Source organism: Castor canadensis, chromosome 13 (genome assembly GCF_047511655.1).
Source record: "Castor canadensis chromosome 13, mCasCan1.hap1v2, whole genome shotgun sequence".
In the NCBI taxonomy this organism is placed as follows: Eukaryota; Metazoa; Chordata; class Mammalia; order Rodentia; family Castoridae; genus Castor; species Castor canadensis.
This window is the reverse complement of record NC_133398.1, coordinates 101,256,218-101,280,915: the sequence shown is the minus strand read 5'-3', so window position 1 is coordinate 101,280,915 and position 24,698 is coordinate 101,256,218. Positions and strand designations below refer to the sequence as shown.

General features: G+C 39.0%; 1 protein-coding gene, 1 non-coding gene and 1 pseudogene across 3 annotated transcripts in view; all 3 read right to left on the bottom strand.

Annotated features, from left to right (window-relative positions):
• LOC109685463 (protein bicaudal D homolog 2-like) overlaps window positions 1–11,063 on the bottom strand; it is a 52,326-nt gene extending 41,263 nt beyond the window's left edge. For both annotated transcript variants that reach the window (XM_074052346.1, XM_074052349.1), the window contains exons 1-3: window positions 10,747–11,063; window positions 3,550–3,634; window positions 387–516 (exon numbers count right to left, since the gene is read on the bottom strand). The gene's annotated coding sequence lies outside the window, so the exon portion shown is untranslated. The remainder of the gene's footprint in view (window positions 1–386; window positions 517–3,549; window positions 3,635–10,746) is intronic.
• LOC141415850 (U1 spliceosomal RNA) lies at window positions 9,104–9,263 on the bottom strand. The gene has a single exon (XR_012440805.1). It is a non-coding gene; the product is annotated as a U1 spliceosomal RNA (small nuclear RNA).
• LOC141415480 (THO complex subunit 1-like) overlaps window positions 10,947–24,698 on the bottom strand; it is a 73,731-nt pseudogene continuing 59,979 nt past the window's right edge.

Genomic DNA, 24,698 nt, shown 5'->3' with positions numbered 1-24,698 from the left:
ATCCACTCCCCTGCCCCACCCCCACCCGGCCCTCCCTCCACTCCCTGCAGGGCCCTTGACAGCCAGGGCCAGCCCAGGAGGTGGGGAGCCAGGCTTGGTGGGATCCATTGCCCAAAACCCTCTCTGTGTGCTGTGCACAAACACAGCACTTCACAGAGCAGGGCCAGGGCACCTGCCTCCCCTCACTCAAACCCACCAGCCAAGGAACCTGCTCAGCCCTGCCCTCCTCCCCCAATGAGTAGGTCTCCCCGAAGTTCTCAAACTTCCACCATTCATTCTTTCCACGCGTCCCCCACACTCCCACGACATTTTCAAATCCTCTCCTCCTCTTTGCTCCCAACACCTGCACGCTACACTCCAGGAGATACCTACTTTCCCCACCTCACCTCACAGCAGACCCCTGCATGTTGAAAGAAGTCATCCCAGGGTAGGAAAATAAAGGTCCTTCCAAGTGAAATGGGCGTCTTGAGTGCTGCTTCTCACCACGTCTTGCCAACCAACCGTGCAACACCATCCCTGCATGCAAAACCAGACAAATAGATGAGTTCCCCAAAGCGTGGCCATCTACTTTAAGGGTTCCCAACTATATAACCCTGAAGGGCCAAAAGGACCCCCCGTGTGGCTGTAGGAAGTCGGAAATACCAAGAGCTCATGGTGTCTGCTAGTCTGGTGGGGAAAGGGCAGGGGGGTTGGGGCACCATGACGTCAATGTATGTTCATATTCCCTATGACAGCCAGCAGCCTACAAAGAGAATTTCCTGTCAGACCCCACAGTCCTGGCTGCACAAGCCCAGATGCACTGGGGAAAGGTCTCTCCCACCCGAACTTGGCTGGCCTGGGGAGACCCAGACCAGATCTGGGAGATTGACAGGCGCCCCACACCTCTCCCCAGTTCTCCAGGAGACCTCCAGGCTTGGGTGGTCTGCAGCGACCTGGAGCCCAACTCTGCCCCCCCACCCCCAACTCTGCAGGAGCCCCCCTCCCTCCTCCTGTCATCCATTCCTCTGCCCCAGCCCCATCTGCTGCTTCGACTGCCAGCAAGTCCACGGACAGCCAGGGGATGCCCAGTACAGGGGCATGGGACTCCAATTCCCATACTTGCCTCTGCACTGCACAAGCCCACCGATCAGGGCTAGGGCACCTCGTTGACCTCACTCAAACCCAGTAGCCAAGGAACCTGCTCAGCCCCGCCCTCGACCCCAATGACAGGTCTCCCTGAAGTATTAAAAATTAAAGAATTAATTTTTTCCAAGCCTCCCCGACCACAACTTTTCTACCAACAAGTACACGCTAAAGTCCACCAAATCTAGTTTTCCACTGTACCTTTCAGTTACCCTATGCCCACAATACACATACCTTTCAATACTTAAACAAGGCAACTATTTTGGTTAATATAGATGTATTTATTCTTGCCTTTTTAAACTTCACCTCCTCTGAGCAAAAGACACTGTGTTTCCACTGAGTGTTGTGCAATACCCATGAGGACCAAAGCACATGTAGCTAATGAACTAGGAGCCTGGGAGGCTCTAAGGCTTCCCCACTTGAGGTGAAGTGTCCCCGAGTGAAGCACCCTCTCGGGAGGTATACTTCCAGTGTGCTAAAGAGCCTCACGACCTACCTCTGGATTCCTGATCCTTCACACAAGCACTGGCAGGCTGGCTTTGGCCCACCATGCTGTCTTAACGTCCCAGGAGGGCCCAATGCAGCATGGTCCCCAACCAGTGGCTCCCACCACCCTTCCAATATCCCTTACTGATGTCTGACACTGGTCCGCAGTTCTTGTGATACAAGTGATGACACAAGGAGAAGTCATCACTACAGCAGGTGGAGGAGAAAGAGAATCTTATCAGACTCTCAAATCAACAAAAAGTTGCTCATGCCCCGAAGAATAAAGAAAAGGTATTGCCGACCTGGACTGGGCCAGGATGGATCCATCCACTCATTCAGTCAGTGCCAGGCAGCTGAGACCTCTCTGCTTTTCTCAGGGATCACATATCTCCCGAGGCCACAACCCTGAGCCCAACATGGTCCCCAGCCCTGCAGGGGACCACTCCATCTGCCATCCCCTTAGCCACACCTGGTTCATACACTCCTGGAAGGGCCCTTGACAGACAGGGGAGTCGAGCAGAAGGGGAGTCCTTGCTGAGGACCTGGCACCTAACTTACCTCACTCAAGCCCTGACAGGGAACCTGCCCAGCCCTGTACTCCTTCACTCACATATATGTCTCCCAAATTTTTGAAAATTAAAGAATTAATGCTGACCTCCAATGAAATGTTAAAATCTTGTCCCTGTCTCCGCTATGGAAAACAGTATGCTGAAGTCTGGAAGAACCCTAGTTTCTCACTGTACATTAAAGCCAATTCCTAACTTATTACTGGAAATAAGAAAGACATATTATAATTCATTGTACCTAAAATACCTGTGCCATTAGTGATTCTTACCCAAGGCTTAAATAAAACAAAAACATCCTTGCAAGGAAAGTCAGGAAAACACATGAGTTCACAAAAGTACTGCCTTCTGGAGAAATAGTTACTAATGTAGTCCTCTCCAGGGCCACAATGACCACTTCTGTATTAACAGAATCTTGAAATAATGCCTCTTGTATGGCACTCAAGAAACATTTATTAAATAAATTAACTGCTTCTTAAACAGGTTTAGCCATGCCTGATACTAATTTTCACAGAATTCATAATCAAAAATATAATTAAATCCAGGTGTGATGGAGCACTTGAGAGGTCACGACATTAGATCAAAATTCTAGGCCAGCTTGAGCAACAGGGCAAAAACTCTACTTCAAAAAACTAACAAGTCAAGGCTAAGGGTCACACCTCTCAGCAACCCAGAAGGCAGACATCTCATGGATCACAATTTAGGGCTAGCTGGGGGAAAATTTTTGCTAGACTTCATCTCAACTAAGGAAAAGTTGACATGCTGGCAGGAGCCTGTATTCACATCTAAACAGGAAGCACAATTGTATAAGGAGGATCTCAGTCCATGACTGCCCAGGCAGAAAGTTGAGATGCCTATCACGAATATAATGAAAGCAAATATGAATGAATGAATGCATGGGTAAATAAATAAATAAAAAGCAAAAACAAAGCAGGCTAGAGCCACAGCTCAAATGACAGAGTGCCTGCCTAGCAAGTGCCAGGCCCTGATTTCAAACGCCAGTACCTGCCTCTTCCAACTTTACACAATATTGTGCAAAGAACAAATGTCAACAGATTTTTTCACTTATTTTTAAAACCCTTTACAAACATGGGCAGATTAAAGAGCAAGCCAAAGAAGAGGAAAGCATGCAGACATTTGTTAATCAAGTCTAGGATTTCCAGGTTTTCTCCTGCTCATGTACAGCCTAAGCATGACATGGCAGTCAGATAGCAAGAGTCTAAAACTCAGGTAAAATGATGTGCAGGTCACATTACTCAATCCACTACTCTGCTGGCATTCCCTGGCCACACAGATTGTTTCACAAATGAAGCTTTTCTTCCTATTGGAACTTAAACTAGAAATTAGATTTTTAAAAACTGCAGCCAAAAACACCTACCGAAATGTTCTGCACATTCTGTAGTGTTCTGGTTTTTGTTCCGTTTCTCTTCAGAAGGTCCTTCTTCATGTACGATCTTCAGAAACTGAAAACCAAGGACATTTTAACTAGTTGCACAGGGTGTTCTGGCTTTACTAGCAGTGCGACAATTTCAAACTAAGTAGATTAAACATGAATGCACACAGAGAAACCATTGTACCATTAGTTCAATATTACATTTCCTTCTTCAAAGTTTCAAAGCAAGAAATAAGAAATCTAGGAAAAGACCATAATTTTCAAAGTAAAATCTTGCAAATGTTTCAAAATCACTGAGGAAGGCATCAGAGGATTCTCCAGGAAACTTTCTACCTTTAAAACTTACTCAAAAGTGTGGCCTGAAGAAACTTTTTCCATCCAATTGCCAGGTTCCTGCTGTCAAGGAGGATGCCTTACTTACTGTTCCATTGCGGGCACCCTGCACACTTTACCCAAGGAAAATAGTCTTACACACTCTTGAGATGCTAGAGGGACAGTAGCACATACAAAAGATTAAGGGACTTTAAAGGAGTCAGATGGCCTGGCTGAGTCACAGCTCTGACTTTGGACTAGTTATCCTTACTTTATAGGTGGGGACTTTCATTATATCATCTGCAAAGTGGGAATAATAATAGAACTTGTGTACTAGGGGTTTTGATGATTAAATGAGATAATGTGTGCGTGCACACAATCCACATATCACTCAACAGTTACACAAGAAAAATATTCTGGTTAATTTGTCTATGTTGATAACTTTTGTCTAGCTAAAGTAAATCAGCTGAAACTTGTACTCTGAACACATTGCAATACTGGCCATTGCTTTACAAGAATTTTTTCCTTTACCCTTGCAATGTCAACTTTACTAAGTCCAGTGGGGGAGTCAGGGACAAGTGATGCTCTCCTGAAGGCAATCACTCCATTAATCTCCTCTTAACCAAAGACACTGTTTTCTGCGGAGATGTCTTTCACAGTGTCGCACAAAGCACCCATCAGAACGTGAGTACACTGAGCCAGGAGAAAGGGAGGATCCAAGGCTTCACTGCCCATGGTGAAGCACCCCTTGGTGAAGCACCTGTGGGTTGGCCTCACTCCCAGGCTGCTAGAGCAGTTTATGGCTGATCTAGCTGATGCCTGGTCTTTACTTCCAGCACAGGCCCAACTAGATGCCTTAAGTCACCACAGGGCCTACTCAAATATCATGTCCCCAGTCACTGGCTGCCCTAGCCCTTCCTGAACCCTTACTTACCTCCAATGCAGGTTCAAATGTGGGAGGCAAAGGACAATGGGAGGGGTACCACTATACCAGACAGCCTAGGAAGCCAAACCTCACAGACACCAAGCCAAGGCTGCTGAGGCACAAGCAGATGCACTGGTAAAAAGTACCACTCTCCTGGAACGGGCCAGGTGGGACCCATCTCCTCACCTCGATGAGTGCCAGGCAGCCACAACCTCACCATTTGCTTATCTTCTGGGACACAGAGTCCTGGATGGCAACCACCTGAGCCTGATGCAGCCCCTTTCCCCCACCAGGCTTTGCTGCCCCCACTCCCTCCACTAGCCATCCTCCCTTATGCACATAGTTCAGCTCCTAGAAGGGAGCTGTGACAGCCAGGGCACTGGAGGAAAGTGGCTGTCCATACTGAGGCCAAGGCTCTGAACTTCAGCAACCCAGCACTTCACTGATCAGGAGGAGGGAGACTGAATTGTGTCATTCAAGTCCTGGGTGGGAACCTGCTGAATCCCACCCTCCTGCCCCCCATAATAATGTCTCCCATAATTTTCCCCAATTAAAGAATTAATTTTCCTAACTTACCATGAAATTTTAAAATTCTGCCTCTATCTTTCCAATGAAAAGCTGTATGCTAACATCTCTAGGAGGCCTAGTTTCCCAATGTACCTTAAAGCAGCTCCCTGCTTTATTAATGAAAACAATAAATATTTATTATAATTGAATTCAGTGTAAATAAAACTACTGAGTCAGCAGTGCTTCTTTCCTAGTCTTTTACATAAAATAAAAATATTTTTGCATAGAACATCAGAAAAACATGAATTCAGAAAATTGCTGCCTTGTACACAAAAGAATCACTACCATAATACTCTCTAGGGCCCCAATGACCACTTCGTTATTATCAGAAACTTTAATAATGCCTGCTGCATAGCACTTCAGAAATATTTGTTATAATTAAACTGCACATTAATCAGGTTTAACTATGTCTGATATTAATCTCCAAAGAACTCATAATAAAAAGTACACTTGACACCAGGTGTGATGGAGCACAACTGTAACCCCAGTGCTTGGAAGGCTGAGACATGAGCGTCAAGTTCCAGGCCAGCCTGAGCAACAGAGCAAAACTCTACCTCAAAACACAAACAAGTCAGGGCTCGGGGTCACTCATCTTATCTTAGCTAGCCAGAAGGAAGACATCACATGGATCACAATTCAGGGCTAGCCGGGGAAAAAGTTGCTAGACCTCATCTCAACCAATAAAAGTTGGACATGCTGGCAGAAACCTGTCTTTACAGCTACACAGGAAGTACAAGTGTATATAAGGAGGATTGCAGTCCATGCCTGCGCAGGCAAAGAGTAAGAGACCCTATCACAAAAATAATGAAATAAAAAATAAATGAGTGAATGGATAAATGAATAGCAAAAATGCAGAAGGCTAGAGCCACAGCTCAAATGACAGAGTACCTGCCTAGTAAGTGCCAGGCTCATATTTCAAACCTCAGTATCCCCACACATTCCAACACATATGCATTGTTCAATTTTATACACTATTGTACAAAGAATGAATTCAACTGACTTTCTGCACTTATTTTTAAAACTCTTTATAAAAATGCACAGATTAAAGAGGAAGCCAAAGAAGAGGAAAGCATGCAGACACTTGTCAATCAAGTCTAGGATTCCCTGGCTTTTTCCTGCCAATGTACAGCGTAAACATAACTTGTCAGTCAGTTATTCAGTATCCAAAACTCAGGTAAAATGATTTGTAAGGTTTGTATTACCAAGTTCTCCATTGCCATTCCCTGTTTGTGGTAGGGGAGACCCAGTCATATCCTGTGTGACAAACCACATTCTACAACCTTGGAAATCCTGATAGTGAGCTGAAACTAAAAGCCTTCCTAGAGTAAGTATTAAGCCAAATGGCTTAATTCTAGCTCCCAGGCTTAGCATGCATGCTGAAGGGACTGCCACAAGTAACACATCAGTTCCTTACAGGACCACTTCACATCACCTGGCTAAACAAACAAGCTGACCACAACTGCCCAAACCTCAAGAAGAGCCTAGAATTAAGAACCCTGAGTGTAATCCCCTAAAACCTGTCCAGTAGAGCATGAACCACTGATTGCCACACAGCTCAAGATATCAACTCTAAAAAGAGATAGCATCCAGATAAGAAATCAGAGTGAAATACACAGTATACTCATTAAACTCAGAGAAAACCTACTCCTCTCCATACAAAGGAAAAAACTGCACAATTATATCATCTATATCTATGTAGATACAGATGTATATGTAAACATATTTAATTAAAAATGTGTTACTTCCTTTTTCCATTCTGTTGAATTTCTAGACATATATAACCAGACAAAACTGAACCAAGAGGATATAAATCATCTAAATATATCTATAACGAGGAATGAAATTGAAGTAGCAATAAGACTCTCCCAAAAAAGAAATATCTGAATTAACCAGACCTTTAAAGAAATAAACTCAGCACTCCTCAATCTTTTCCATGAAATAGCAAGGGAAGGAATACATTGAGAACACCATTCTATGAAGCCAGTGTTACACTTATCCCCAGACCGGACAAAGCCACAACAAAAAAAGAATTATGGGCAAATCTCTTAATGAGATTAGATGCAAAAATCCTCTATAAAATACTGTGAACTGAAATCAACAACATATCAAAAAGTTCATGTACCGTGACCAAGTCAGTTTTATCCCAGGGATGTGGGGATGGTTCAACATATGCAAATCATTAAATGTAATACAGAATATTAATAGAAGCAAAGGCAAAAACCACATGATCATCTCAATAGATGCAGAAAAACCCTTCACGAATTCAACATTCTTTCATGATAAAACTAAGAATAGAAGGAAGTTAAGCCTATATATATATATATATATATATATCCCAGTGTAATTTATATAGGCTATATATGACAAACCTATAGCCACATCATACTAAATAGGGAAAAATTAAAACACTTTCTTCTAAAGTCAGGAACAAGGCAAAGGTTCTACTCTCTACACTCTTATTCAACAGTCTTAGAATTACTAGCTAGGGCAATAAGACAGGAAGAAGTAATAAGAATAATTCAAATACAAAGCAAAGAAGTCAAACTATTCCTGTTTGCAGATGACATGATCTTATACCTAAGAGACACAGAAAACTCCACTAAAAGAAAATAAACACCTTCAGCAAAGTAGAAGGATACAAAATAAATTCACAAAACTCAGTAACCTTTGTATATACCAACAATAAGCAGACTGAGAAAGAATATAGGAAAACAGTTCCATTTACAATAGCCTCCAAAATAATATAGTACATAGGAATACACTTACCAAAGGGAGTGAAAGATCTCGACCTCTACAATGAAAACTATAAATCACTGAAGAAAAAGAAATCAAAGATTCCAGAAGATGGAATGATCTCCCATGCTCATGGTCTGGCAGAATCAAGATTGTGAAAATAACTATATTACCAAAAGCAACCTACATGTTCAAAAAGCAATTGCCCTCAAAATTCCAATGACATTCATCACAGAGATTGAAAAATCAACCTGAAGTTCATTTGGAATCATGAAAGACCACAGATAGCCAATGCTAGAGGTCACAATACCCAACTTAGAACTCTACTTCATAGTCACAGCAATAAAAACTGCATGGTACTGGCAGAAAAACATACAGGAAGACCATCTGAACAGAAATGAAGACTCAGATTCATATCCACCAGCAATACTCACCTGATTTTTTGACATCACCCAAACCATTTGATGGAGAAAAGATGGCCCTTCAATAAATGTTGCTGGGAATTGGACCTATCTGCATGCAGAAAACTGAAACTAGATCCATGTCTTTCACCATGTACAAGTATTAACTCAAGGTGAGTGTTAAGGTAGAAAGGAGAAAAAAAAGAGGGGATGAACCAATTTAGGTTTTAATACATATATACATGGAAATGTTACTATGAAACAAACAAAATTGCCGTTTTTTTTTTCAAAAAACGAGGACATAAAGGTAAAACAGGTTCTGTCTGCGGGTTGGAAGCACTGGAAAGGAGGGAGGATATAAAGGATATAGGAGGTGAATATAGTGGAAATGTTACGTACTCATGTATAAAAATAGGAAAATGAGTTCTGTTGAAACTATTCCAGAGTTGAGGGGGGATAAAGAAGAATGATGGGGGGTGATCAATTCAACTCTGACATATGAACTTTTGTAAATTTCACAATTCACAACAAGAAAAAAAGCTACAAAGAATTTATTAATTCCTTTTACTCACAAATGCATTTTATTTTATTTTATTTTTTTAAGGGGAGAGCACAAACACGGTCCCCCACTACCACGAATTATGCAGTCGAGTTTCCCACATTTGAGGAAATCGCAAGGGTCAGCACATCCAGAGTGCAATGGATAAGCCTCGACCTGGATCACATTCGTGATCATGGTATCTCCCCTGCCAGTTAAGTGCACAGATGCATTTTAATATACATGAGAAATTGCATAGTTATCCTAATCCTCAAGTAGCACTTGTCTTGTCTAATAGAAACAGGCTTTTCTTCCTTCTTGGGGTGGTGAATTAAGCCAGCCTGTAGTGAGAGGGCTCATGGAAAATGTATCTTGGCAGAAAAATACTCCAGGAAGCCTCTTAGAAGTGTCAGTACCTTCTATCTGGCAGCCAGCAAGAGAATAAGACCTTGGCTTCACAATTTTATGGAAATGATTGTGCTAACAACATGAAAGAAAGGGAGGGAAATGGGAAGATGAAAGGAGTGAAAGAAGGGAGAAAGAACAAAGTAAAGTTAAAAGAGTAAACTATCATAGTTATTAACAATTATATTAGCTTTTCATCTCTGTGACAAAAATAGATGAGAAAGTCAACATAAAGGAAGAAAGGTCAATTTCAGCTCAAGATTTCAGAGGTTTCAGTCCATGGTTAACTGGCTTTATGTTTTAGGCCAATGGTGATGCAGGACGTCACAACAGAAGGGTATGGCAGATGAAAGCTGCTCACCTCATGGCAAACAGGAAGGAGATACACACACACACAGGGTGATGTGACACAGGGTCAGAGGAGACAGAGAGAGAGAAAGAGAGAGAGAGAGAGAGAGAGAGAGAGAGAGAGAGAGAGAGAGAGAGAAAGCAAAAAGACAAATGGAAATTGCCACTTTACAACAAGATTCAAGTATATTCTACCACTGAGTGAAAAGTTAGTGAGCTACTCAATTGTCACACTGTCTCAAAGTGTCACTCCACAAATTTCATACTTAAAAAACTATGAAAGAACCTGTACAATGGGAAAATCTGGTAATACCACCTAAACCAAATAAGAACAATTACACTAACAATGAAACAAATTTACACGTGTGGACATGCACCATGTTCTCATCTGCTGACAAATCAGTTATGCAGGGTTTCTGCCATTTAACCGGAATCTAATCATAAGGAAACAATTGGACCATTCTGCAAAACAACAGGCTTGGACTCTTCATGACCTCTGAATGTCATAAAAAATGAAGTTAAAACGAAAAAAGTAAACCATTTCCAGAACAAAAGTGATAAAATGGACAAAACATAATTAAAAGCAATAAATCAATGTGTCATCATAGACTGAATGCTTGATCAATCAAAAAGAAAAGCTACTAAAGACATTTGGGACTTCAGCGGCCTTGGAGACCCTGGGGCCAAGTCTTATCTCTTAGGGGCTTAAAACTCTAGACCCTGAGAACTAGAAGCTTAAGGTTCCAAGCCTTTGAAACTAGAGACTCACTTCAGGTCAAAGTGAGCTTTGGGCCTGCAGAGTCCGCAGCCCTGCACACAATAACTAGCATCACAGCCCAGGAGCTTAGGGTGTCGGGACCCTAGGCCCTTAACCCTTGTTAGCTCTCTGGAAAGCTTTCCACCCAGCCTTGCTTCCTCACCCCTTTCTACACTCCAGTCTTCTCTGGTCTTACCTCCAATGCCTTTCTCCTTTGTGTGCTTCCACAGTCCTTCACAGTCTTTGTTCCCACGTCTTAAATTCTTCAGCTGCTTCATAGTTGCTGTGTGGATCCACCCGCTTATATCCCGGAGTCCTCGGGTTGCACAGCCTTGGAAGTCACTCTCCATCCACCTTCTAGTTCCTGTCTGAGGCTTGAAGCCTCAAAGTAGGGTTTTATCTTCTCTTAGCATTACTGCTTAAACCTGTTTCAATGATGGTGAAGACTACAAGGAGGCAAAAACCATCTTGGAAGACGCTTTTACAAGACCTCACATCAACGCCTTCAACGCAGCAAACCGAAGAGACTGGAAGGCATAGCCTGCTTATATAGCTTTGGAAGGATCGTAATTCCACCAATCGCAGCCTTAGCTTCAGTTCTACCAATCATAAGCCTTATATTTTGCCAATCACAGGCCTTGCTTATGAACCAATCACAAGCTTACATTGCACCAAGCACAGGCTTTTTGCCGAGTTACCGAGGAGCCACTTCTCCACCCAGAGTCGGAAATAGCTCCAGGGTCATCTAGAGTTCACCAGTCTTCCAAAGCCAGCGCAAGTAAAAGCAGGATTCACGGCTTTAGCAGCAGCCGTGATTACAGTGATCCTGGAGCTGGAGCACATGAGAGCGTTTTGACCCAGTGGACTTTAAATATCCATAACTCCAGTCTGGATATCATTTAACTGTATGTATTAACATCATGTCATACACCTTAATTTTATATATATTATACGTATTTACAAATATTTACATATATTATATATAATATTTATGAAGAGCAATTAAAAAGCAATCCCTTAAAAGATTATAAGGATTAAATAACATAGGGACAATTTGCAATGCAGAATAAACTAAAAGAAGGTAGACATTGCTTTTGTAACAATTATCTCTAAATTTAAATCCACAGAGATGGAAGGAAGGGACCCTTGAACTCATTTAAAATTTTTTTTCCATGGTTGTCCTAGTTGGAGTTCTCAAAATGTGCAGTTTTTGTCTGTATTTGTGGATCTGAATATTGCAAAAAAATGTAGTTATCAACCATGTCTGTTTGATTTCCAATTTCTCACGGACTTACTACTCTTTCATTTGTTCTCTTCACTCCTATTACACTGAAAGGACTTTCTGAGCATCGGCTAAGTTACTCATCACTGTACTAACAAAAACCCATCTCAGGTAGTCAATACATTCCTAATGATGAGTAAATCTAGTTATTCGTATGATTTCCCTAACTCCTTTCTGTCCTAGAATATGCTCACTTTTTAAAACTTTGTAATTAGGAAAATGTGTATGTACTTAAATGCAACAGCAAATATTAATTCTATTACAATTTTGGTTAACTTCCAAATTGTATGTAGAGCTAAGATGCACAATCTTCAATTTTCTGTCATTCAAGGGGTTTGACATTCTGATTCCTTTCATTTCATACTATGGTTTGAAAGTTAAGGGAGGGGTTGCATGGAGTTATATTATGGAATTTTGTTTCTTCACAAAGAACAGAAAGCCATTGGAATTTAAGAAATTAAGTTCATTAAGAAGATACAAATGCTGGCATGATGGTACATGACTGTTATCCCAGCATTTGGAAGGCTAAGACAGAAAGATGGTGAGTTCGAAGCCATCCTGGGGCACAGAATAAGTTCAAGTCTAACCTAGTCTATACAGAAAGGCTGTCTAAAATAAAATTTAAGATCTAATTTTAATTAATTTTCATTAAATTAAGTTAATTCAATTTTCCATGCTCTTATGAGGCATGGACAATCATTAGAGATTAATATCTCTATCTCTTTAAGAGCTAAAGGATTTCTCATCTCTACTCCTTTCTATATTTTTCTCTACTCTTATTCTTGCTATTTCTATTTGTTGTTCTTTAAAAGAAAGTTCTTAGTAGTTGATCTCCCATTGTTTTGCTTTCCAAATTGATTAGCTTAATAAATCACCAATTTATTTTTGTCTTTGGTTCTTACTGCAAATATTTTTCTTTTCATTTTTTTTAATTTTATAATTTTTATTAGGATATATTTGTTATACAGGGGGGATTCATAGTGACAATTCTGATTAGGCTACAATATACCACCCTCATCATCTCTTCCCCTCAGCTCCTCCCTGTCCCATTGAAAGCAATTGCAAGAGGTTTCTTTATTCTATTTCATATAGGTATATGAAACCCATCAACCATATATCCTCACCTTAACCTTCTTCATTCACTCTCCTCCTCCCACTAGTACCCTCCCCCATGCACTGCATCTATTTTACAGTCCTATCTTTCATTATTAATATTTAAGTTGATGTACAAAAAGGTTTCTTAATGTATCCCCACTGTGCATATACTTGACTCTCCCTTACTCCTTATCCTCCCCCCTTTTCCACAGCTTTCAATCCATGTCCTTTCATCCTCTACCTTCACAGATGTTATATTTTTTTATATTACTGATGCTCTATCATTCTCTTTTTCTTTCCTTCTTTGACTTTATCGCTTTATATCCTCATCCCTTTCTTTCACCTTCTCACATTCCTGTGAAAACAATTGGTACTGGTTTTCTTAAATCCTTCCTGAAGGTTTCTTTGAAGGAGAATTACTGCAAGATTCAGCCAGACTAAAAACCCTTGGATTCTTCAGACTTGGACTTAAATGAAAAGAAAAGTGAAGAATAAAAACATCCATTTTTTTCCTTAAAAAATGGCTGCAATTTTATTTTGCTTGACGAGATCAGGTCAATTGTGTATTTTACTTGAAACATCCTCTCTCTTCCACTACTATTTCTATAGGTTGTTCTACTGTTACTTTCTTTTTAACAGTTATCAGTAGAATTTAGACATCAAAGCACTTTCAGCTCCATTTCCCTAGACACACTTCATAGTCTACAAAAATAACCCTGTAAAGCTGTAAGGCAGACAGTGATATTTCACCATCCACACTTTCATCCAATCCTATGTGAACCACGGTAACAGATCTTCATTATGTAGAAGATATAGTATTAAAAATAAACTGGGTTAGTGATCTCATTCTAGTTCAGTGACTACTTTATTCCTCAATGTTATTTAAGATTTTCAAATTCTTGTCTTCTTGAAATAAAACTAAACTATAATAACTGCAGCAGTTTTTCCAGAGTAAAAATTTCAAATGCTTGTTATTTTAATTGAGCAATCAGAGGTCAAAGTAACATCAGGAATTAAGCATATCTCTCCATTTACTCTCCAGAAATTAAAGAAGAGAGAATAGATGACTCTCCAGTTTGAAAGTCAAGTTTAGCAGTGTTTTTACATCGTGACTCAGTGGAAGGGTCCTAAGCTTCTAAAGAGAGGTGATACTTTCAGTTCTGGGGAAAAGCAGTCTTCAGTTTTGCGAATGTAGTAAACTTGTGGTCAGTTGAGTGCCCTCAGGAGGACTGACCTAGTTAGTAGGTGGGAAACACAGCATAGCTGCTCTGCTAGGGGGAGAGACACATTCTTATCAGATATGGCCTCACCATGAGGGCAATTTGTATCACGAGTAAAAGAAGTGCTGTTCCTTTCAGTTTAAAACTCTAGAATGTCTCAACCTCATGTTCTTTTTTAAATGCTCTATCTTCTCTTTTTTATTAGCTTGAGAGAAAATTTTAACTTGAAATTCAATTCTGCAAACCAGAAATGTGTAATAATCATCTGACTATTTAACATTGATATTTGCCATTTATCTCTTTAAAAATTTATGGGAATGTGTTCAAATTAAAATTTAATGTTTACCACACACAAGATAAATAGAACTAAACTCCTTTTTGACTTTGTTTTTTAAAGACAAGGTTTTGCTATGCAGCCAGGTTGGCCTGGAAGTCACAACCCTCCTCTCTCAGCTGGATTTCAGGTGTGCACACCAGGCCTTCGAACACTTCATTACACTTGCTGTACTTCAACATGGTCAGTTAGTTTGGGTCTATTATTCATAAGGTGAAAAGAGATTTCATTTCTCCAAAACTTTTGTGCTTTATTTGTTGAATTTATGTAACTGATTTACCCTCCCCAAATATTAGATATTTTATTTCAATATTTATGGAAAGTCAGTGCCTCCATAATATTATTATATAATGGATTTGAGGTATAAAAAAATCCAACAATTTCCTGAAACACATCCTGTGGGACTATTTCATTATAAAAACTAAACTGTGTATGGTTAGATTAATATTTCCATTTTAAAAGACTCATTTGAAAGGAGTTATGAGATGCAATTTGTTAGGGCTAAGCATATATTTTTATATTACCCAGAACATGTAGTGGGGTAAATGGACAGAGCCTTTAATAAAAGTAGAAAAAGGAATGAATGCTTATTAAATAAAAATGAAACTTTTACTCATATTTTTCAGTGGAGAGACCATGTGGTTTGACACAGTAAATCGCCATGAGTAGCACCAAAGTAGTTTGGGGGAATCAATTTTAATGCCTTGCCTCTTCTTCCGGCTGCCTCTCAGTAGTACAAGATCTAATAATAAATGTTTCCATTTAGACAATTACCATGTTCTCAATTATATAAACCTTTTGAATTTTTTCTCTTTTTATTGATTTATACATTTTATTAATCTAAGTAGAACAAGTCCTTGAGTTTTCTACCCCACCATTCTTCTGCCCCTAAATTCCTCCATGTGAATATGCTGATCCCAGAAGTTACTTGAGTGAACAGAGAAACATAAATTTACTTGAGTGTTCATTTTTAGAAGTAAATGAACACAATATCACCAGTATCCCATAAAGACCCAAATTTCATGTAAACACTCCATACGAAGGATAAAGAGACAAAGGTCAATTTGTGGACAACTCAAAGTCTCAAATTAAATGGCCATATAAAACAGTTTCATGGATCATTGGGATGAAGTCATATTACTAAAACTAAATTTTTTTCTGTTTGTTTTTATTTTTAATTATCATATGTTAATTGTATAAAGCTGTTTCATTGTGATATTTCCACACATGAATATAATGTACTTTGATTAAATTCACCCCTTCTATTACTCTGTGGGTTTTACTATTCTATTTTCATACATGTATGTATGAAAGTATAAAGTACTTTGATCATACCCATATGCCCATCCTCACCTATTTTGCCCTGTTTGTTTGAAGAAGCTTCCTTCTTAAAGCAAAGGGAAGAGCTCTGGGACGTTTTTTTCCTCTTCTACATTGGGTAAAATGAAAGTTGTGAATTCTTTGTTCAACCAAAGAGTTCATGTGTTTGTTCCATTTAAATTAGTAAATATAGTTCAAGTTTTAAAAATTCATTCTGATCATCATTACTATTATGTGATAAATTTAGACTTATTTCTACCTCACTTTATGTTCCTTTTGTCTTCCCTTCCTGCCTCCTATTGAATTTATAAGATGGTCTACATTCTTCCCTACCCTCCATGTGATCTCTTTGCTGTTTGAGAACTACATGTTGTTTTTCTTTTGGTGGTTACCCTTTTAACATACATACAAAGTCCAATGTTTCTGAGTATTTTTTTCTTCCTTTTGAAGATTACAAGATCTGTAGTGTGCTAAAATTACTCACTAAACACCTATTTTCCCATCCAATATTGTTACTGTCATCCAGTTAAATTACACAATAATTTAAAAATCACTTGTTCTGACTTTGTTTTTATAGTCAACAATAAAATTATTGTGTTACTTTTCAATTTTTGCACTCACCATTCCTTTATGTATTCTACTCTTTTCTTGTTGTTCCTGAACAACATCTTTTAGTAGTTTTTCTTTCAGAATGAGGGTCATTGAGTGGTAGGTTTTCATAGTCTTTGAATTGAAATGTTTTACTTATTATTATTCACAGTCTTGAATGCATTTAGCTGGGCATGAAATTCTACAATCACAGCTATTTTTCTCAGTACTTTGATATCTCCCCACTGTCTTTTGGTATTGATAACCTATAAAAGTTGTAAACATTTTACAATCAAATAGCTTTTCCTTTCCCATGTTTCTGTCTTTTTTAACCTGTAGTGGCTTTTACCAGTTTCTCTATATCCCGACAGTTACACAATATTGTACTAAAACGTGGTTACATCTTTCTTACTCTACATGATTTGAGAACTTGAGACTTCCTTCAGTTCTTTTCAATATTGTTTCTATGCCATTCCCTCCATTTTGTTCTTTGTTGAAATCTTATTGCTGTTGGAATTTCTCAAACTGTGTTCCATTGCTGTCAACTGCTATTTCAGTAAAGACAAATCTCTGTGCTGCATTCTGGATGAAGTTGTCATCATTATCTTTGATTTTCTACTTTTCTTTTGAACATGATTCAATCTGTAGTTTAGTCCTGTGTGTTAAGCTCTGGTTTTCACCATCATTATTTTTCATTTTCAAGACTTGCAATTAGTTTTCATATTTGATTGTCTTACTGCATTCATGCCTGTTTTTGTTTTCCAATTTTTCAATGAATGTCATCTCACAAATTATTTCTGAGGCTCCAAAACATTTATAAAATCTTGGTCAGACTGTATATTTCATCTGGAATAAATATGTGTATATATCCCAACAGTGATTTTTGTGGGTGATGTTTCACTGGATTTATTTAAAGATTTTGGAGTTTCAATTTATCAGAAGTTTGAATGGGAAGCTTTGGTTTGGGGTAATTTCTTTATTACCTTCTCTGTGTATACCCTTCCCTGTCTAGCAGCAATTTTGTATTAACTTCCATCAGAACCTCAAGGCCCAAGTACTTTTGGAGCAGCTATTTCATAAGATGATAGGGGATATCATGTATCCAGTCAGTGGGCAACAGATGCACACAAAGCTGCATCTTTGTTATCCCTAGACCTGCAACTTTCCATAAATTCATAGCCATTGGAAGAAGACTAAAATTATTTTTTCTGGTTTCTTTTCAGAAGTTGGTAAAATTCCACCCACTTCCCAGCTTCTATCAGTGAATTTGGCTCAGGCCCTTAGTGCCACCTGAAACACATCTGGTCTCTTTTTTCAGCCAAACTTCTGGTGCCACCACTTGCTTTGGACTGAGTCCAACAGGCCAAGGCTTCAGTTTCCTCCATTACTTGACATTGCTGGTCCATGAAGACATTTTTTTATTCCTGGAAGTCCAGCTTTGTATTTTGGGTTTTGGTTTTCTCTTCTTATATTTTACCTGTCATTGCTCTTTCACTTGTGAAAAATTTTGCAAAAGGTACATGTTCTCCTTCTGTTTCCAACTCTTCCATCTTTTTCCTGGAAACCAGAGTTTCATTTAATTTATACCTCTTAAAAACAGCTAGAATGTCCTCAGAATACTTAAGACAAGTCTTTCATGAAATCTTCTCATAGCATTGCACTGGATACCTGAAGTAATCCTGAAGTGACCAGAATTTTCTATATAGGTTGTAATTGATCAGATTGGAGTAAGTTGTTGGAGCTTCATAATCTCCTTTTTTATCTTCTACATCCATATCTTCTTCTCTATCCTCAGTGTGCTTCTGAGCAAGGGTGCTTTCCTTCTCATTCAGACTGAAGACAGTGGCATTTCCAGGTTGAATTTATTTTGCAAATTAAGACCTTAATTCAAAAATAGAGGAAAAAGACTGGTTAAAAAGAGTTGAGTTCTCCCACAGAAGACTGTCTTCTGGGATTTAGATAATCTTATTAGGATATCACTGCACATACATAGTAAATAATTTTTCTCAGCAGAATAGAATGTATTTGATTTTCAAGTAGCAACACTTTTTTCCACAAAAGTGAATATTGTGTCACACTGTTCCAAAGGAAGAGAATCCAAAACATCTAACAATACAAAGTGCAAATACCCAGCAGTCTAGCTCTACAGTCTGTTCTCTTCACCACGAAGCTTCAGTTTCTCCCCCAACAGCAAGAGAAATAACTGCTAAAACATTTTCACATGATGAATGATTTATACTTTCTTCTTCTAGAGCACCTCTTAAAGCTTGGTCCAGAGTGTATTTGTTTTCATTTCCATTGCCAGGTAACTGGCTGAAGGTGTGCAATGATGGCTTGATGTTTTTGATGGTCAAGATCTCTCCTTGTGTTTTCTTTTCCTCACCAGGTAACTAGACAGGATCTTGTAGATCCTTACTGCCATCAGCCTTATCCTATAACTTTTTATATGTATGTTTTATAGGAAACTGTCATGGAAAATAAAGAAACAAGAGAGATTATCTTTAGATTTTTAAACTATTCTTCTTGAACTGATTTAAACTTTAAGCCAAGAATATTTTTGGTTTTTTTTTCTTTATTTTTTTTCATACAAGTGTGCATACAAGGCTTGGGTCATTTCACCCCCCTGCCCCCAACCCCTCCCTTACCACCCACTCCACCCCCTCCCTCTCCCCCCTACCCCCTCAATACCCAGCAGAAACTATTTTCCCCTTATTTCTAATTTTGTTGTAGAGAGAGTATAAGCCATAATAGGAAGGAAGAAGGGTTTTTGCTGGTTGAGATAAGGATAGCTATACAAGGAGTTGACTCACATTAATTTCCTGTGCGTGTGTGTTACCTTCTAGGTTAATTCTTTCTGGTCTCACCTTTTCTCTAGTTGCTGGTCCCCTTTTCCTTTTGGCCTCAGTTGCTTTTAAGGTATCTGCTTTAAAATGGGCAAGGGAACTAAACAGAACTTTCTCAAAAGAAGAAATTCAAATGGCCAAAAAACACATGAAAAAATGCTCACCATCTCTAGCAATAAAGGAAATGCAAATTAAAACCACGCTAAGATTCCACCTCATCCCTGTTGCTGATGAATAGCCATCATCAGCAACACCACCACCAACAGGTGTTGGCGAGGATGCGGGGAAAAAGGAACCCTCTTACACTGTTGGTGGGAATGTAAACTAGTACAACCACTCTGGGAAAAAATTTGGAGGCTACTTAAAAAGCTAGACATGGATCTACAATTTGATCCAGCAATACCACTCTTGGGGATATACCCAAAAGACTGTGACACAGGTTACTCCAGAGGCACCTGCACAGCCATGTTTATTGTGGCACTATTCACAGTAGCCAAGTTATGGAAACAGCCAAGATGCTCCACCACTGATGAATGGATTAAGAAAATGTTGTATCTATACACAATGGAATTTTATGCAGCCATGAAGAAGAACGAAATGTTATCATTCGCTGGTAAGTGGATGGAACTGGAGAACATCATTCTGAGTGAGGTTAGCCTGGCCCAAAAGACCAAAAATCGTATGTTCTCCCTCATATGTGGATATTAGATCAAGGGCAAACACAACAATGGGATTGGACTTTGAGCACATGATAAAAGCGAGAGCACACAAGGGAGGTGTGAGGATAGGTAAGACACCTAAAAAACTAGCTAGCATTTGTTGCCCTTAATGCAGAGAAACTAAAGCAGATACCTTAAAAGCAACTGAGGCCAATAGGAAAATGGGACCAGGAACTAGAGAAAAGGTTAGATCAAAAAGAATTAACCTAGAAGGTAACACCCACGCACAGGAAATCAAAGTGAGTCAATGCCCTGTATGGCTATCCTTATCTCAACCAGCAAAAACCCTTTTTCCTTCCTATTATTGCTTATACTCTCTCTACAACAAAATTAGAAATAAGGGCAAAATAGTTTCTGCTGGGTATTGAGGGAGTGGGGGGGATTGTTAGGGGGTGGAGTGGGTGATAAGGGAGGGGGTGGCGGCAGGGGGGAGAAATGATCCAAGCCTTGTATGCACATATGAATAATAAAATTAAAAAAAAGAGAAATGGAAAAAAAAAGGTATCTGCTTTAGTTTCTCTGCGTTAAGGGCAACAAATGCTAACTAATTTTTTAGGTGTCTTACCTATCCTCATCCCTCTCTTGTGTTCTAAAGCTTTTATTATGTGCGCAAAGTCCAATCCCCTTGTTGTGTTTGCCCTTGATCTAATGTCCACATATGAGGGAGAACATACGATTTTTGGTCTTTTGGGCCAGGCTAACCTCACTCAGAATGATGTTCTCCAGTTCCATCCATTTACCAGCGAATGATAACATTTCGTTCTTCTTCATGGCTGCACAAAATTCCATTGTGTATAGATACCACATTTTCTTAATCCATTCATCAGTGGTGGGGCATCTTGGCTGTTTCCATAACTTGGCTATTGTGAATAGTGCCACAATAAACATGGCTGTGCAGGTGCCTCTGGAGTAACCTGTGTCACAGTCTTTTGGGTATATCCCCAAGAGTGGTATTGCTGGATCAAATGGTAGATCCATGTCTAGCTTTTTAAGTAGCCTCCAAATTTTTTCCCAGAGTGGTTGTACTAGTTTACATTCCCACCAACAGTGTAAGAGGGTTCCTTTTTCCCCGCATCCTCGCCAACACCTGTTGGTGGTGGTGTTGCTGATGATGGCTATTCATCAGCAACAGGGATGAGGTGGAATCTTAGCGTGGTTTTAATTTGCATTTCCTTTATTGCTAGAGATAGTGAGCATTTTTTCATGTGTTTTTTGGCCATTTGAATTTCTTCTTTTGAGAAAGTTCTGTTTAGTTCACATGCCCATTTCTTTATTGGTTCATTAGTTTTGGGAGAATTTAGTTTTTTAAGTTCCCTATATATTCTGGTTATCAGTCCTTTGTCTGATGTATAGCTGGCAAATATTTTCTCCCACTCTGTGGGTGTTCTCTTCAGTTTAGAGACCATTTCTTTTGATGAACAGAAGCTTTTTCGTTTTATGAGTTCCCATTTATCTATGCTATCTCTTAGTTGCTGTGTTGCTGGGGTTTCGTTGAGAAAATTCTTACCTATACCTACTAACTCCAGAGTATTTCCTACTCTTTCTTGTATCAACTTTAGAGTTTGTGGTCTGATATTAAGATCCTTGATCCATTTTGAGTTAATCTTGGTATAGGGTGATATACATGGATCTAGTTTCAGTTTTTTGCAGACTGCTAGGCAGTTTTCCCAGCAGTTTTTGTTGAAGAGGCTGCTATTTCTCCATCATATATTTTTAGCTCCTTTGTCAAAGACAAGTTGGTTATAGTTTTGTGGCTTCATATCTAGGTCCTCTATTCTGTTCCACTGGTCTTCATGTCTGTTTTTGTGCCAGTACCATGCTGTTTTTATTGTTATTGCTTTGTAATATAGTTTGAAATCAGGTATTGTGATACCTCCTGCATTGTTCTTTTGACTGAGTATTGCCTTGGCTATTCGTGACTTCCTTTGTTTCCATATAAATTTTACGGTAGATTTTTCAAACTCTTTAATGAATGTCATTGGAATTTTGATGGGAATTGCATTAAACATGTAGATTACTTTTGGGAGTATCGACATTTTTACTATGTTGATTCTACCAATCCATGAGCATGGGAGATCTCTCCACTTTCTACAGTCTCCCTCAATCTCTTTCTTCAGAAGTGTATAGTTTTCCTTGTAGAGGTCTTTCACATCTTTTGTTAGGTTTACACCTAGGTATTTGATTTTTTTTGAGGCTATTGTAAATGGAATTGTTTTCATACATTCTTTTTCCGTTTGCTCATTGTTAGTATATAGAAATGCAAATGATTTTTCTATGTTGATTTTATATCCTGCTACCTTGCTATAGCTATTGATGATGTCTAGAAGCTTCTGAGTAGAGTTTTTTGGGTCTTATGGTATAGGATCATGTCGTCTGCAAATAGGGATATTTTGACAGTTTCTTTACCTATTTGTATTCCTTTTATTCCTTCTTCTTGCCTAATTGCTCTAAGCCAAGAGTTTTTAACAACCATTGACTTTTCATATCTAAATCTCTCACACAGGCACTGGAGGAAAAGCAGAATATACTTTCTAATTTCAGAGACTGGAAGAGCAGATATGTGCTTGGAGAAATATTTATTATAATGTTTCCAATGTTCGTTTATAGCTGTTTTATAGGAAATCCAATATTCCTCAATTTCTGGCCACTAAATTGATGGCAAAGGCTGAGGGTGATTTTTAGTCTGGCTTATAAGTAAAAGAAGGGCACAATTGAGGTTGAAATCCCAGTGTGGGATAGCCCTTGAGGTACAGCTGCTCCTGTCTCATTTGAAGCATATTAAGAAATTATGATGTGTAGAACATTGTAGTTTAGAGATGGATACAAAGAGGAATTAGACATAGCTTTTGTTTTAAAAATAGATTGTAATTTAGTGAAGGTGACACAAGTTGTAGAAGATACAAGTCGTATTTGGGGAGTAGACAAAACAGAGATTGTGGGCAACATGCTAGAGGTGAGCCCAGTAGGAAGTGATACAGCCTCATCATTCTGTAACTGAGGTGTTACTGTCAGAAATCTTTTAATCCCTGACCTTGCAGTGTGTTTTGGGGGATGGCACTTGAACATAAATCCCACCCTTATGGGAAATCTAATTGCACCTATTATTTTACCCAAATACCTAGTATTTCTATGATATCTATCTATACGCTCAGTGATCCTTAAACCTTGGAACAGTGTACATCCATTAGAAAATGTGAATAAATCATATGATTCCTGTGCTCTTTTCTTTTACTGTGATGAATCCCATCACAGAAGCAAGAATAGGGGGTAAAAAAGGGACAGTTCTCCAAGGAAGGTGACAAAGAGAAGGGAAAAAGAAGGCAAAGGGATAAATAAGTTTCATGCCCAGGCATAAAATATGATAGAATAAGGAAGTCTCAGGACTTTAAAGAAGTGATCCATGGGGATATCTAGGGGAACCTGACAGTAGATGATTTATTGATTTAATATAATAATAATGCTAATTGTGTCAGTAGCACTTTGACTCTTATGATGCCAGTAGTATCATCCGAATCTGGGAAGTTTTGTTTTAGTTATCATACCTCCTGCCTCACTACATTAATATCATTGATATTCTCACATTTTAGCTGAAAATATGGACACGTACAGATAAAGTAATTTATCCAACATAAAGTGTCTGTCATCTTGGACAAGTTACCTAAAATTTTTGAACCTGAAATTTCCTTTCCACAAAATGGGATGGTGGTTATACCATTGTTTTAGGGAATAAGTGAGTTTAAAACTCTGAGTAGTTCCTAACATACCTTAGATGGTCTATATACTTTAGATCCTACTATTTATTACAACTGGGCAGGATGGATGATAGAAGGAAGGAAAAGGATATGATGAAAGTCAATTCTCATGCAAAGAGAGTACATAGGAGAGTACATCATTTAGGAATTGAATCAGTATTTTCTATATTTTTATTCCACAGTCCCTAAGTATCTAGTGGTTGCTCCATTTATTGAACCAATAACACTTATTGCTTCAGGGTAAGGGTGCATGTAGGACAAAGAGGTGTTTCATTTTTTGAATCCTCAGGCTGACATTTTTTGATTCAATTGCAAGTTTAATCACAAAGCCACATTTCATGTAAACAAGAAGTATTTTTTCTAAATTCTGAAATCTTCCCTTTACCTTCAAAATGATGGGCTTGCTTTACTCAAGTCTTAGAGTATAGTATTCACAAACACTCATAGCTTTAAAAAGCAGTAAGAATAGCAAGATTCAGATTGTAGAGAAGAAGAGAGGGCTATTGATAGGAATGCCGTGACTCACCTACCTGGGCACTTCTTCCCTTGGAAAGAGGACAGGAGAATGTTGTAAGCTCCTTAGCAAAGTCAGGTATGTGGACCAGTCTGGTGCTCTGAAGTCTCTGTCTCTAGGCAGAAGGTTCATGTCTGAAGACTGCCTCCAAGAATTATACACATGGTAGCATGGAGAAGAAACCCAGGTACTAGTCCTTGCATCTCCCACTAGGGTCTCATTCTTGCTGTCTGGAGGTAATTTCAATTTCCATTACAGGACAGGAAGATGAATCCAAAACAAATCTTGACTCCATCAGCAAGTTGAAGAGACAGAAACCAGCTTTTAGAGAAACTAAGATAAGTAGAATTGTAGAGCAGTATACTGAAAAGGAAGTGTTCCAGTTACCCAAAGGGTTACATTGTATTTTTGGTTGACTGTCCACATCCAAGGACATTGTTGGACATAAAGATTTTCAGAGGAAAGGACAATTATGAAAGAA